Raw genomic sequence first — 13,463 nt, 5'->3', positions numbered from 1 at the left:
CTTGGAATTTTGTGAGTGAGAGGAATATCTTTTGTTATTCATAAGTCCCTCTCAACCCTACCTGAGTTTAGGCCAATGAGGTGACTTTTGGAAAGCCCCAGAGGAGGGGGTGGGGGGCTGGTTGCCAGGGGAATCAATCACGTGATTAGAAAGTTGGAACTTTTGGTCCCACCCCTCTAACGGCTGAGGAAGGGAGAGGGGCTGGAGACTGAGTTCAATCGCCAATGATCAATGATTGAATCAACTGCACCTAAGTAATGAAGCCTTCCATGAAAAGCCCTCAAGAGTGGGGTTCCGAGACCTTCCACTTGGAAGTGGGGTGTTCAGGCCACCAGCAAGGAGGTGCTAGGAGGGTGGCGAGCCCAGAGGGAGCATGAGCGCTCTGCACCCCTCCTCCGTACCTGGCCCCATGCATCTCCTCCACTTGGCTGTTCATGAGTTGTATCCTTTATCACAAACAGATCATGTAAGTAAAGGGCTTTCCTGCGTTCTGTGAGCTGTTCTAGCAAATTACTGAACATAAGGAAGGGGGATCACGGGAAACCCAGATGTACATCCGGCCAGTCAATAGAAGCCAGGTGGTTGAGGATGGGTGTTGGGAGCCAGGGGAATCAATCACGTGATTAGAAAGTTGGAACTTTTGGTCCCACCCCCCCTAACGTCTGAGGTTCTGTGGGACCCCTTCACCAGGGGGATCTGCACCTGCCCCACGTAGTTCTTATTAGAGCTGAAAGATAGGACTCCCGGTTGGTGTCCAGAGAGAAAGCTGGTTGCGGTTGGTAAAACTCACACGTAGGGGGTCCAAGGTGCTGTGAGTGATAGAAAAACAACAGTCCTGTTTTCTCCGTCGGTAGCTTTGTGCTGTCGAGGCAGAGAAAGAGGCTTTTCCTTTTCATTTTGCCCCCATTACAATGTCACCCCACAGAAGCAGGGTCCCCACCTTTCTGGTGCACCACAGTGTCCCCATGGTGCCGCACACGACACATGGTGTGTGCACCCAGAAGTCCTCATCAGAGGAACAAATGAAAGAGGGTGACTTCACGCTCCCGGAAATGCAATGATCCAAACTCCGGTCCTTGGGAATGTCCTAGAGCAAAAGCCTCAAGGAAGGATAACGCGGAGACGTTTCCTTTCGTTTCCTGTTTCCTTTCGTTTCCTGTTTCCTTTCGTTTCCTTTCGTGCAAAGCACAGCCTCAGGCCACAGTGAGAACCAACCCTTCCTGCCAGTAACCCAGGATCCTCTATGCCCTTGAGCACAATCCCGGATAATCAAAAAGTTTCAAAGAAAGTGCATCTGCAAATGTGCAACATTTATGTTAGTCAATATAGATTTATTTAATGCAATAAGTGACATAATTGGACTTTTATTTCCACAATATATTTTTCCAAGATAACTAATATTTTGAGGACCCGTGGCCTACTGGTGTCTCCTGAATGAACATATTTCCTGTATTATTACTCTTGTATAAAATGACATTTAAACAGTTTAATAAATGAGCTGATGTTTGACTTGTATCAGTTTCAATACATGCCGGGATATTAATAAAATATATTTCATAAGCCAGCTCAATAGACCATGCCGTAAAAATTCAATGATTTATTAGCGATACACTTGCTATTAGTTGGGACAGATACTCAAAATGCCATTAGGGTTAAAATAATAATCAATCAAACTAATTAGACCCTATTTTTCATATGCAAATATAATTAACCATACATTTCTCCATAACTTTAAAGAGAATTATGGAAGCTCAGTCTTGTATGAAGAGCCCCTCACTTGAGTTAATGAAATGACAGTGTCTCAAGTTGGATATGCAAACAAAATTGATGAACCGTTCTAGGCTTTGAGGATCAGAGGGAGGTGGGACAGGAGGGAAAGGGCTAGGGAAGAACCACTCAGTATACCTCAATCTTTTCTTCCCATCACTACCCATCAGGGGAAAGTTGCAAGACTCAGTGAAGGCAAGGATCACAGATCCAATATGGCGCCTGGGGAAGAATATGGACTTTGAACCCACACTGCTGTGTTTAGATCTTAGCTTCACCAACAGATGGACCCTAGGCAAGTTAATCACCCTCTGTGCCTCAGTTTCTCCCTCTGTAAAATGGAAGTGATGACAAAAGTAGCAGTATACCCCCTGGTGGTTGCTGGAACATGTCAATGTGTGCCTAGCCCATAGCACGTGCTCAATAAACATTAGCTATTTTCTTGGGGAAGCAGTTCATTGGCCCCCAGCCTCCTCTGCAAGAGCTCTCAGCCATTCACTGGCTGGGTGACCTTGGGAAAGTCTACCGCACTCTCTCTGAACATTCAGGGAGTTGTCTAGATGATTTCGAAGTTCAGTGCTAACAGCTGTGAAGGCTGAAGAATGATCACCCTTAACCATTCTTTCTGTCTCTACATCGAAAGCACAAAACCTAGTTGCTCCCAAGGAAAGAAGCCAAAATGGCAAAGGAAACCAGAATTAAGTCAGGGCAGAAAGCCACAGTTGCCAAGACTGGTTTCTTCAAAGAAACCCAGATTGGGGAGCAAGAGAGGAATCTAGACCACTTCTGGCTCTGGCCAGATGCTCAGTGTATTTATGAAGGCCAAGGTCTGCAAACACTTTCTATAAAGGTCCAGATAGTAGATATCTTGGACTTTACAGGCCACACAGTCTCTATCCCAACTACTCAACTGGCTGCCACAGCATGAAAGCAACCAGAGACTGTGTTCCAACAAAATTCAATTTGCAGATGTGATGTAATGAACCCAAGAGTATGCTGTGGCTGGACCATGGCAGGTGTCTATTACTAGCTCTTGCAAAGTCCAGGGAAGTCAGTTGAGGTCAGGCAATTCTGCAGGGTGACTTCCCTCCAAGAGATAGTAGAGACCCAGGTCCTTGCCATATCGTGGCTCCCTCTGCCCTCAGGGCAGAATCTCTAGCTCACATGGTCTGAGTTCCATCAGTAGGAAAGGAAAGAGCATGCAGGGTCATGGCTGGGAGGGTCTGGGCGTGACGTACATCACTCCACTCACATTTGACCACGCTTGGTCTTCTGGCCACGCCAACTGCAAGGGAGGCTGAAAGAAGAGCAAACTGATTTGAGGAGGAGCTAACAATGTCTTCCCCAGGAGGGAGAAGAAGCAAGACTGGTTCACCTCCCCCATTCTGTCTTTTCACGGAAGGCTGGCCATTCTGACAAAGAGTGTAATTATTCTCTTGGAGGATCTTCCTCCAAGACTTCCAGGGTTACCTGCCCATCCCCTGTTCTCCACATTCCCTCCCCATCTTTACCCCCTCAAGAACCTCCTCTGCTTCATTTGTCTCTCCTCTCCTCCTACGTCAAGTGTGTGGCTCACCACTGTGTCTGTCTTCACCTTGGCCACACAGGAGATGCTCGATAAAAATTAATTAACCCATGAATAGATGAATCTAAGATGAGTTATAAGGACCAAGTGCAACTCAGAAAGAGTTGAAGTGAACTCAGAAAGAGTTCAGGCAAAAAGAAAATCTGGAAAGTTCAAGAGAACCCAGAGCTAAATGTAGCCCCCCCACTGTGGCCACTCAGCCCTAAAAACTGTGAATAAAAGTGTCCGTGCACGTGCATGTGCGTGTGCATGCTTGTGTGTGTGTGTGTGTGTGTGTGTGTGTGTGCACTGGGTTATGCTGATCTCTTTGTCTGAGACAAGAGCTCATGAGTCAAGCTCTGACTTGGTCTGGTTTTCCAGCCCTTTCTTTCCTCCTCAGGTTAGAACACGCAGGGGGCTCTGGAGAGGAGAAAGGTAATTATGCCCAATGGGCGGAGAGCAAACTCAGCATTTTTAGCAAGAAGGCTGTGGGCCCGCCAAGGGACATCTGTGGCCAGAAGCCTGGCTCCAGCCACAAAATGTATTTTCAGCCTTAGTGAGAAAGCGGGATGAGGCGGTTGGGGCTTTTGCAGCAACAGCCTTTTTTACAAAAATCATTTCAAAATTAAATTAAATGCTATTAAATTAGCAAAAGTGCCAGGGGAGCCTGGGAAGCAAGTCGCTCAGATAAATGGCCCAGGCTGGGCATCTTAAAATCATAGAGATGTTAGATGCCAGGGCTGGAAGGAGCTCCAGAGGGTCCCCCCACCGGACCCCGCCCTCCCTGGCTCCATTTCCTGGCTCCTTAACCATGCCCTGAGTCCGGATGACCCAAGGAGTTTTCCCCAAAGCACAGAGCAGGGTCTGCGCTGCTCTCACAGAGAAGGGGGCTCTGCAGGTCTGGAAGAGGGCTGTGTCTCTTAGGAGAGCTCCAGGGGGTGATTCTGACATCACACACACCCCACCCACCCAGCTACAAAGCAGGGATGGACTGCACCTTTGCAGAGAAGGGGGAGCAGCGACTCGCCAGGCTCTCCCAGCAAATTACTGAAGAGCACAGCTTCTCAGTCCCAGGACCCTGTCCTTCCCAAGAAGATTCGGGAGGATTCCAAGGAAGGAGAGGGGAGGTCTGAGGCAGGAACGGATTTCCGGTCCTCTGACCCCCGCTGATGCATTCAGAGGGTGTTCCAGGGGCTGCACGGGGCACTCGGGACCCCGTGGGGGCCAACTCCCAGCCTGTAACGTACAAGATGATTTCAGCTACTGATAAATGCTGTGATGGTAATGAGCAGGTGAATGAGACACTGACAAGAGGGAGTCACTTTAGCAAAGGCAGCCCATGGCTGCTTTGAGACGGTGACATTTGACCGCAGATGTGAACAATGAATCAGGAAATCCAAAGATGAGAACAAGAAGTATCATGGGAATGTCTAATGGGGAGGGGATGGGTCAATAACCTTAGAGTAGGGGGTCCCCCAGGGGCGTCCCCGAGAAAGCAATCTCTGAGCTAAGAACAAAAGGAGAGGTCAGAGCCCATCGGGGAAAGGAGAAGGGATCAGGACCGTTCCATCCATTCCTTCAACACAGTAGCAAATCTCCAGACCGAGTCGGGATTACAGCAGAGCTGGGTCCCGCAGTCTCACCACTATGGACATTTGGGGCCGGACCGTTCTTTTTTTTCTTAAGTCTGTTTATTTATCTTGAGAGAGACAGAGACAGCCCGAGTAGGGTAGGGGCAGACAGAGAGGGAGAGAGAGAGACTCCCACGCAGGCTCCACACCCCAGTTCAGAGTACGACTCAGGGCTTGAACCCACAAAGCCGTGAGATCATGACCTGAGCAGAAACCAAGAGATGGACGTTTATTTAACCAACGGAGCCACCCAGGCACCCCAGGGGCTGGGATATTCTTGGGGGTGAGGGGACACCCTGTGCCTTGTAGGGTTCAGCTGAGGGGCGTCCTGGACCTCGTGCACCAGAGGCCAGTACCTCCTACCAATTTCATCAACCAAAACTGCCCCCAGACATGGCCATATGTCCACTGCCCAGCAGGTCATGATCTCAACATTTGTGGGTTCAAGCCCTGCGTCGGGATCCATGGTAACAGCTCAGAGCCTGGAGCCTGCTTCAGATTCTGTGTCTCCTCTCTCTCTCTCTCTCTCTCTCTCTCTCTGCCCCTCCCCCACTCATGCTTTGTTTCTTTCTCAAAAATAAATAAACATTTAAAAAAACTTTTAAAAAGAACCACTGTACTGAGTGCAATGAGAAAGAGAATAGTAATATAATATAATATAATATAATGTAATATAATATAATTCTGAAGAGGAGTTGGAGCTTTGGGAGGGATGTACCTAACCCGGACCCGAAGATTCCCCGGCACAGGAGTCTGTATGGCACATTTCTGCAAACCCAGTACACACGCCCAAACACCTCAACTTGGGCAGAATCCTCTGTGGATATTTAACACCTGAAAGGGGACACGAGCTGGAGAAGTCTGGGATGCAGGGTGGTGGGGGGAGCTAAGGGAGGGGCACAGGGAAGGTGATCCCGACACCCGCACAGGGGTTGAAAACCCCCTCTCCCAGCTGGCTCCCAGGGGGTCTGACCACACGGTTCAGGCAAGGGTTAACCAGAGATGTTTATTTATGAACTTGGCCTATTACTGTAGCGTAATTTGAATACAGTGCCTATGAGGTTTTTTATGGCCGGCTATAATTTCATTTTTAAAGCGTTCCCTATGCCATACTTTAAAAATGATATCTCAAACAAGAAATAAATTCTGTTTTGCAGCTGTGCTAACTATATTTACCCACGGGACACACTATTTTGTCCTTGACACGAATCCCCAGGGATCTCGCTGAGAATTGCTTTGGCAGCTCTCTTACACTCTCCCCACGCAGGGGGAGGTTGCTGTGCTCCCTGGGACACCCCACAGAGCCTCAAGGTAGCCCCCCGAGAAGTCTCAGCCTTTGGGGGGTGGGGGCAGAGAAGGAGCTGAAGAACTTACAGTCTGAGAGCCGCCTCAGCCCTTCCGCAGCCGGCGGTGTGGACGCGGCGGCACCCAGGGACCCTTCCAAGCCTTTGGGCTATAAAATCCGGGCATTGGGCAGAACACTGCCACCGCTGCGTGCCCGCCCCTCCTCACCCCTCCTTGACGACAGCTGGAACCCTGCAGAATCTCTCCCTCTTCCTCCCCTGCTCTCCTGGAGTCTGTCGAATGATGGTTCAGGATCCGAAGTCGGCTGGCTTCCATAATTTTCAGCTTTTGTTTCCCCTCAAAGTGAAAAAAAATACGGCAGGGCCGAACTGACAGTAACAATCGCTTACGCTTATTGAGCACGTACTTTTTGCCAGGTCCTGAGCTAAGACCAGATGGAAGCGCGCGTTTGATACTGACGGCAGCCTCGGAGTGTGCGCCACATGCCCCCATTTCGCAGATGAGGAAACTGAGGCTCCGGAAGTTAGAGGGAGTGGCCACCCCGGTGAGCCCAGGAGGGTCTGGAGAAGAGGCTTCGAGAGCTACCTCCCTCCGCCCCACACCGCAAGGGGGCGCACTCACATGCATCCGTGAGGTGAGCTCCGGTTCTAGGCACGTCCGGAAGCAATATTGTCCTTGAGGAGGGAAAGGTGTGGGCAACCTGCTGGGTGCGGACACCCCAGGGCAGAAACGTATCAGCTCATCAGGTGAGGAAGGGGGGAGGGGCGGTGCAGGGAGCAGGAGAAGAGAGGGCGGCCAGAGGCTGACAGACCCTCACCCAACACATAGCACCAATCCTTCTCAGCACCTCTGCGGGGCAAAACCACGAAACCTCCAGTTCTGATACCAGGCAGCCCAGAGTGCAAGTACTGGCTCTTGGTTCTCAGGTGTTGGTTCAACAAAACGTTTTCCGGCTCTGTGACCCAGGCAAGAGACACCACTTCTCTGCAGCCCTGTCTCCCTACCGTCGTTCATACTGCCTAGGATTTATTACAGTTTACTGAACACCTGTTGCTTTGATGGACATAGAGCCTGGTTCTGGAAAGACCAAGGGAGGAAGAGAGAGGCAGAACGAAAGCAGGGCAGGCAGAGGAAACATCAGGTACAAGAGTGCTGGCATGAAATTAAAAAGACCTGTGTTCCAGGGCACCTGGGTGGCTCAGCTGGTTAAGTATCCAACTCTTGAATTCAGCTCTGGTCATGATCTCCCAGTTTCGTGGGTTCAAGCCCCGCATCGGGCTCCACTCTGATAATGTGAAACCTGCTTGGGATTCTCTCTCTCTCTCTCTCTCTCTCTCTCTCTCTCTCTCTCTCTCTGCCCCTCCCCCACTCACTGTTTCTGTATCCCTCCAAATAAAAAAAAAATTAAAAAATATAAAATACCTGTGTTCCAATCCTCAGTTTGTCACTTACTCATTAGTTATGAGAGCCTGGACAACTTAGAACCTGGAGAGGAACACAGTCTTTGAAATGTTCAGATCTTAGCACCACCTGTCTCCTGTCTCTGCATCTCAGCCTCCCCTTCAGGAAAATGGAAATAATCATTTCCATTTCACAAGAAGGTTAGGTGAAAGGGTGGGCAATAATCTCACATGCCATTGCCAAGAGCATGACACGCACAGGCCAGCGCTGGTCCCGACAGGGCGAGAGAGCCACGCAGACAGAGAAGCATCGTCAGCCATCACAGAGATCTATGACAGTTAATGATTGTTTTAAGCCACCAGGTTTGGGGCTGTTTTGTTACACAGCATTGCTGAGTCCATAGCTAACTAATACAATAGACTTCAGCCCCTCAAAGTAATATCTATAAAGTCACGAAAATGGCTACTGTTTTTTTGAATATTTACTTATTTGGGGGAGGGCACAAGTGAGGGAGGGGCAGAGAGAGGGGGACAGAGGATCCGAAGCGGGCTCTGTGCTGACAGGCTGACAGCAGCAAACCTAATGTGGGGCTCGAACTCATGAGCTGCAAGATCATGACCTGAGCCGAAGTCGGACACTCAACCGACTGAACCACCAGGCGCCCCTGGCTTTCTATTTTTTTGAGCACACCTGTGTGCTGTATTAAACACCTTGCATATTTTACCTTATTGGATTTCCATAGCCACCACTGGAAGGAGGCGTATCATGACCACCATTTCCCAAAGGAGTCGAGCTCAGAGAGGTGTGGTCACTTGCCCAAGGGCACACAGCTGGGAAAAAGTCCAATCTTGGAGCCCTCACCTTGAACCACTGGGCCCTGAGGACCTCCAGGCTGTCAGGGCTGGAGCCCGGTATCCAGCACTGCACCAGGGTAGGGCCGACCAGAACCCTAAAGCAGGCAGACTCTGGCCTGCTCCGTGCCCTCCACCAGAGCCCCCTGCCCCCAGCAGCCACTCCAGCCAAATACCTCCCTTGCAGCCCTCTGGCGTCAACCCTGTAAATATTAAACCGGCAGTAATTAGGGGGAATCAGTCCATCACGGCGCTCGGGAGCCCCGCCACATCTCCCCGCCAGGCCCAGGCTGCCTTTGACTAGGGAGCTTTGTTTCTTTTAATTTGGGGACGTCACACAAGGCATGTGTCAGGCCCCGGGACATCAACTCATCCCCATGTGAGCTGGGGCTCCGCTGGCAGAGCCCCACCCCTCGGGACCTCGAAGGTTCTGCCAACAAGCAGCAGAGAAGCTCCACGCAGAGGGCGGGGGTTGCGGGGAGACCACAGGGCTCCTGTCAAGGCCCACGACCCCCCAGGGAACCCACTGCATTTTTGTGGATCGTGTGGCATCAGGCACTGGTGTCATGGCTTTGTGGGACTGATGACACATAATGCCTGGTGACAGTGTGTCACATTAGAAAACACAGCCCCGCATGCACTCAGGTGGGACGGCAGGCCCCAGGGGTTCTGGGAAAACCAAAGATAGGGAATCTTCAGCTAAGAGGGCTGGGAGTACAAGCAGACACCAAGGCCACCCGTCCATCTCTCTTGGGAAACCAATAGCCAAACTCCCACCAAGCCTCACGGAGTTAGGGCAAGTGAGAGGTGGGGACGAGGGCCCAACCCCCAGACACACATTTGTGACGGGGGTCATGGCTCCTGTGGGCCGCGGGGCTCTCCACCCGACACACAGCAACAATCCCCTCCACGGGCCTCACATCTCATGTAACTGGTCCTGCCTGATCCTGGCCACATCTTTCCTTGGAACATGGTAACACTGGCCCCTAATACAGTTGGAGAAACTGAGGTTTGGTTTCCTTCCTCCATGGGGACGCGGACGCGGACGAGGTGGGCCTGGACAGCCACCGTGGGCATAGGCCTGGGGGCCACAGGCTGGGTGCAGCAGGCTCTTTGTTTCTGGACAGTGTAAGTAAGGTATAGCAGCTGCACCAGCTCTGAAAGCACAGAGAACTGGATCTCAATCCTGACTCTGACCGTCCCTGGCTATGTGACCTCAGGAAATATACCCAACCTCTCTGGGCCTCGATTCCTCATCTGTAAAATGGGTATTTTTTTTTAAAAGGCCTACCTCTTAGACGGTTTAGTGGGATCAGACATGAGAATGTGTTGCGCACAAACTGATTTGCAAGCACGGAGCAATTGTTGTAATTAATTTTACCAAAAAACACATGACTCAGAGGGGTTGGGAGTGAAATTCAAAGCCAGGTCAGTTTCATTTGAAACCTGTCACATGTCCCCTGCCACTCCACTCACACCCAGTACCCCAGCTGTCCCCCAACCGTTAGTCCCCAGTATGATTCCTCTGTCCCCATATGACAATCACCACCCATCCTGCCATCACCACGGGACACTCACAGCCTTCATATTCGTGGGCTAGGGTCCCATCGGCAAGGTTCCCACACAGGCGTCCGACAGGGCAGATGGACTCGTTCCCATTTTGCAGCTGGGGGACCTGAGGCCCAGGAGGGTAAAGGCACTTTCCCATAGGCCATGACTACAACCAGGTCTTTGGTTTTTAAAAACTTCCTTCAACCTGTCCAACACCTTTGAGTTCACACAGCAATTGCACATGTTAATTTGATCCATTAAATCCTCACAGGAACACTAAGACAGGTGTAAGACCCATTTTCTGCACAGGGAAACTGAGGCTCAGGCTGACCACCTGTGCTGCCCAGGATCTCAGCGTCAGTCAGAAGCAGGACAGAGTCTGAATCTGGAATTCCCATCCCCCAGCCGCCCCTCACCCTCCGGCAGGAGGCAGCCCCCGCCAGGGGGCTGATGGGGTGCCTGCGTGGCCCCCATTAAAGCTTCCCGACCAAAAATGACACTGTCCGGAAACAAAGAGCCTGCTGCACCCAGCCTGTGGCACCCAGGCGTGTGCCCACGGTGGCTGCCCAGGCCCACCTTGTCCGCATCCGCGTCCCCACGGAGGAAGGAAACCAAACCTCAGACCCAACAGCCCACACGAGTGGCAGGTATTAATTGGTGCAATTAGGCAGGCCTTTCCCAAGGCCATAGATGCTGCAGCATCAATAATTAGACTCAGATTGGAATTCCTTTGGCTCTGCGTGTAAACAGGACACTCTTTCTGCAGTTGCGGTAAATGATTTGTTCAAGGGGGGGAAACGTTTACTGTAATTTGAAAGGAGCAATTGACTGTATTATTAGTGGATGTGAGTGCCTGACTGGTGACAGATGCCACCTTCTTCTGTCTTTGGCCCAGGCTCGAGGAAAGACACCTTTGGAACGGGGTCCCCCAGTCATTGGGATGGCCTGGCTTGCGGGTCAGAAAAACCCAGACCCAGGCTCTGGTCCTAACTCTCCTTCTTATGTGCTGTGTGACCTCAGACAAGTAACGCAACGTCTCTGAGCCCTCCTTTCCGCATCTGAAAGGTAGGCACAGTACCAGTACATGACCCAGCAGGTAGATGAGATGAGCCAAGCATACAGAAAGTGCTCAATAAAATGAGCTGCTGTCATTGTTGTTATTAGTAATCATCATAATTATTGTCACCTTTGGAGCATCCCTGGGGTCTATGGAAGCTCACAGTCCACTGCGCATCTGCGAAAGGACTACACCAAAGCAAAACAGACAAAAACCTATAATCCACCCAAGGGATCATGCCTTTGATGGAGCGTCAATTGTTTGCAGGGATGAATCAGGTGATTCTGTCTCTTGATGCTGAGTTCTTCAGTAAAGACAGATACAGAAACAGATGATGGCCAGCACCTCCCCTCAGACTTCACTCCACTGCTTACGCAGCATGCCCGCTTCCTTCGTCCCCAGATCTCTGGCAACACTGGGGAGGTGAGGCAATCGTGCCCACTTTACTGATGAGACATCCAGGTGTGACGTCGCTTGGCCACGATCACACGGCTGGGAAGAGGCAGGACCAGGGGTTGAATTCCGATCCACCTGCCCTATTAGTCATTACAACCCCCTGGCAAATGCCCTCTGAGCAGGGAGGCCGTGGAGATGGGTCAGGAGAATCCATCGCCTGGAAAGGAGCCTGGCGTGGGGACCTCCTCCAACACCGGGAGAGGAAGGGCTGGGTGTCTGTGGGGTCCCCTGCAGCCGGAGGAGCGTGACCAGCATGCTGTGAGCAGTCCCTCGGCCCTCCTGCCCCAGCTGGGTTCCCGGAGGCAGGCAGGTAGTGAAGCCAGAGGGCCCAGGACCCCACCTCCGTCCCCCGACTCTGTCCGGGCACACGGCCCTGTTCACCTGTGGGTCTGCAGGCTGCGTGTTTGGGGGGAGACTCAGACCAGGGCCCTCAGGCCCAGAGCCAGGCTCTCCCCAGGCCCAGGCCACCTTCCAGGGAGACAGCCCTGGCGCCCTGTGTGCTGTGGGAGAGCCAGCTGTGGGCCTGGGAAGAGGGAGGGGGAGGGGAGAAGGGGGAGGTGGGGGAAAGAAAGGGGAGGAGGGAGGAAGTAGAAGAGAAAGGAAGGGGAAAGGGGAAAGGAGGAGGAGGAGAAGGGAGGGGAAGATAGGAAAAAGAGGAAGGAGGCAGGAGGGGAGGAGGGAAGGACGAGGGAAGAGGGAAGAGGGAGGGGCGATGGGCAGCCCGGAGGATATTTTAGTGCCCCATGAAAACCTGAATAAATAGTGTCTAACCTTTCCTGATCCCACCGCCTTATCTCAACATCCCGTTTAATAGCGCTTTGAGGCCCCACTAAAAGAATACGAGGCTGTTACACCTGCTCTAAGTCACTATTACTGTGGGCCTGGCTGTCGGCTGCAGAGGCGCCCACCCACCCGGCTCCCCAGGTCCTACGGCAGGTGCGGTCCAGTCCTCCTGGCCTGTGGCCCCTCGCCCAGACCCCCCAGGGCATGGGGACGACGCCAGGCAGTGGGGCCCCACCGCCATATCTGCATGGTGGCCCCGGTCTGCCGTGGCCGAGTCCCACGCCAGGTCTGCGGTCCTGGAGGACCAAGCCCAGACTTGCAGGGTTGGGCAGGGTGGTCCCCTCCAAGGGCGGCGTGGCCTGTCCGTCCCAGCCTGTCCCCCTGGCTTCTAGATGGCCGTCCGCCTCGTGTGTCTCTATGTCACCTCCCTCCGGGCACCTAACTGGACCGTGATCATAGATAGGTGACTTCTGCTGGTGGCTTCCAGTTGCCCGAGTGGCACCCGTGCACCACAGCCTTCCCCGCGTCCAGGGGCGACGGCCCTTCCCCCACCCTGGTGAGCCTGGACAAAGGCACCAAGAGGAGGAGGCCCACCCAAGATCACACAGCCAGAACCGGAACCGGGGGTGAAGCAGGCCCGCCCACTTCCCCCGACCTCCGCACCCTGTCGGGACCCGATCCAGCGGCCGGGAGTAACTACCACCCTGTCACTTTCTAACTGGCCGACGACAGGGCGGCCCTTGCCCCGTTGGAAACTCAGTTTCCTCATCTGCGAAATGGGGACAAAGCCTGGCCCACAAGAACCTGCAACAAATGAGGTCTCGTTCTTCGGCAGCGCCTTGAAATGGCAAAGCTTCGCACCCGACTAGAAATAACGGCCAGACCGGGGCGCAGGGTGTCTGAACGCGACCATTAAGCTCTGACTCTTGATTTCCGCTGGGGAAGTGATCTTAGCCTGGAATGGGGCTCCGCGCGGACTGCGTGAGCCTGCTTGGGACTCTCTCTCCCGCTCTCTCTCTCTCTCCCCGTCTCTCTCAAAATAAATAAAGATTTTTAAAAAAATCTTTCTTGTTTTAAACAAATAACAGAGACAGATG

Source organism: Suricata suricatta, chromosome 14, assembly GCF_006229205.1.
Source record: "Suricata suricatta isolate VVHF042 chromosome 14, meerkat_22Aug2017_6uvM2_HiC, whole genome shotgun sequence".
Lineage (NCBI taxonomy): Eukaryota > Metazoa > Chordata > Mammalia > Carnivora > Herpestidae > Suricata > Suricata suricatta.
The sequence above is the reverse complement of the archived record's forward strand: the minus strand, read 5'-3'. Positions refer to the sequence as shown.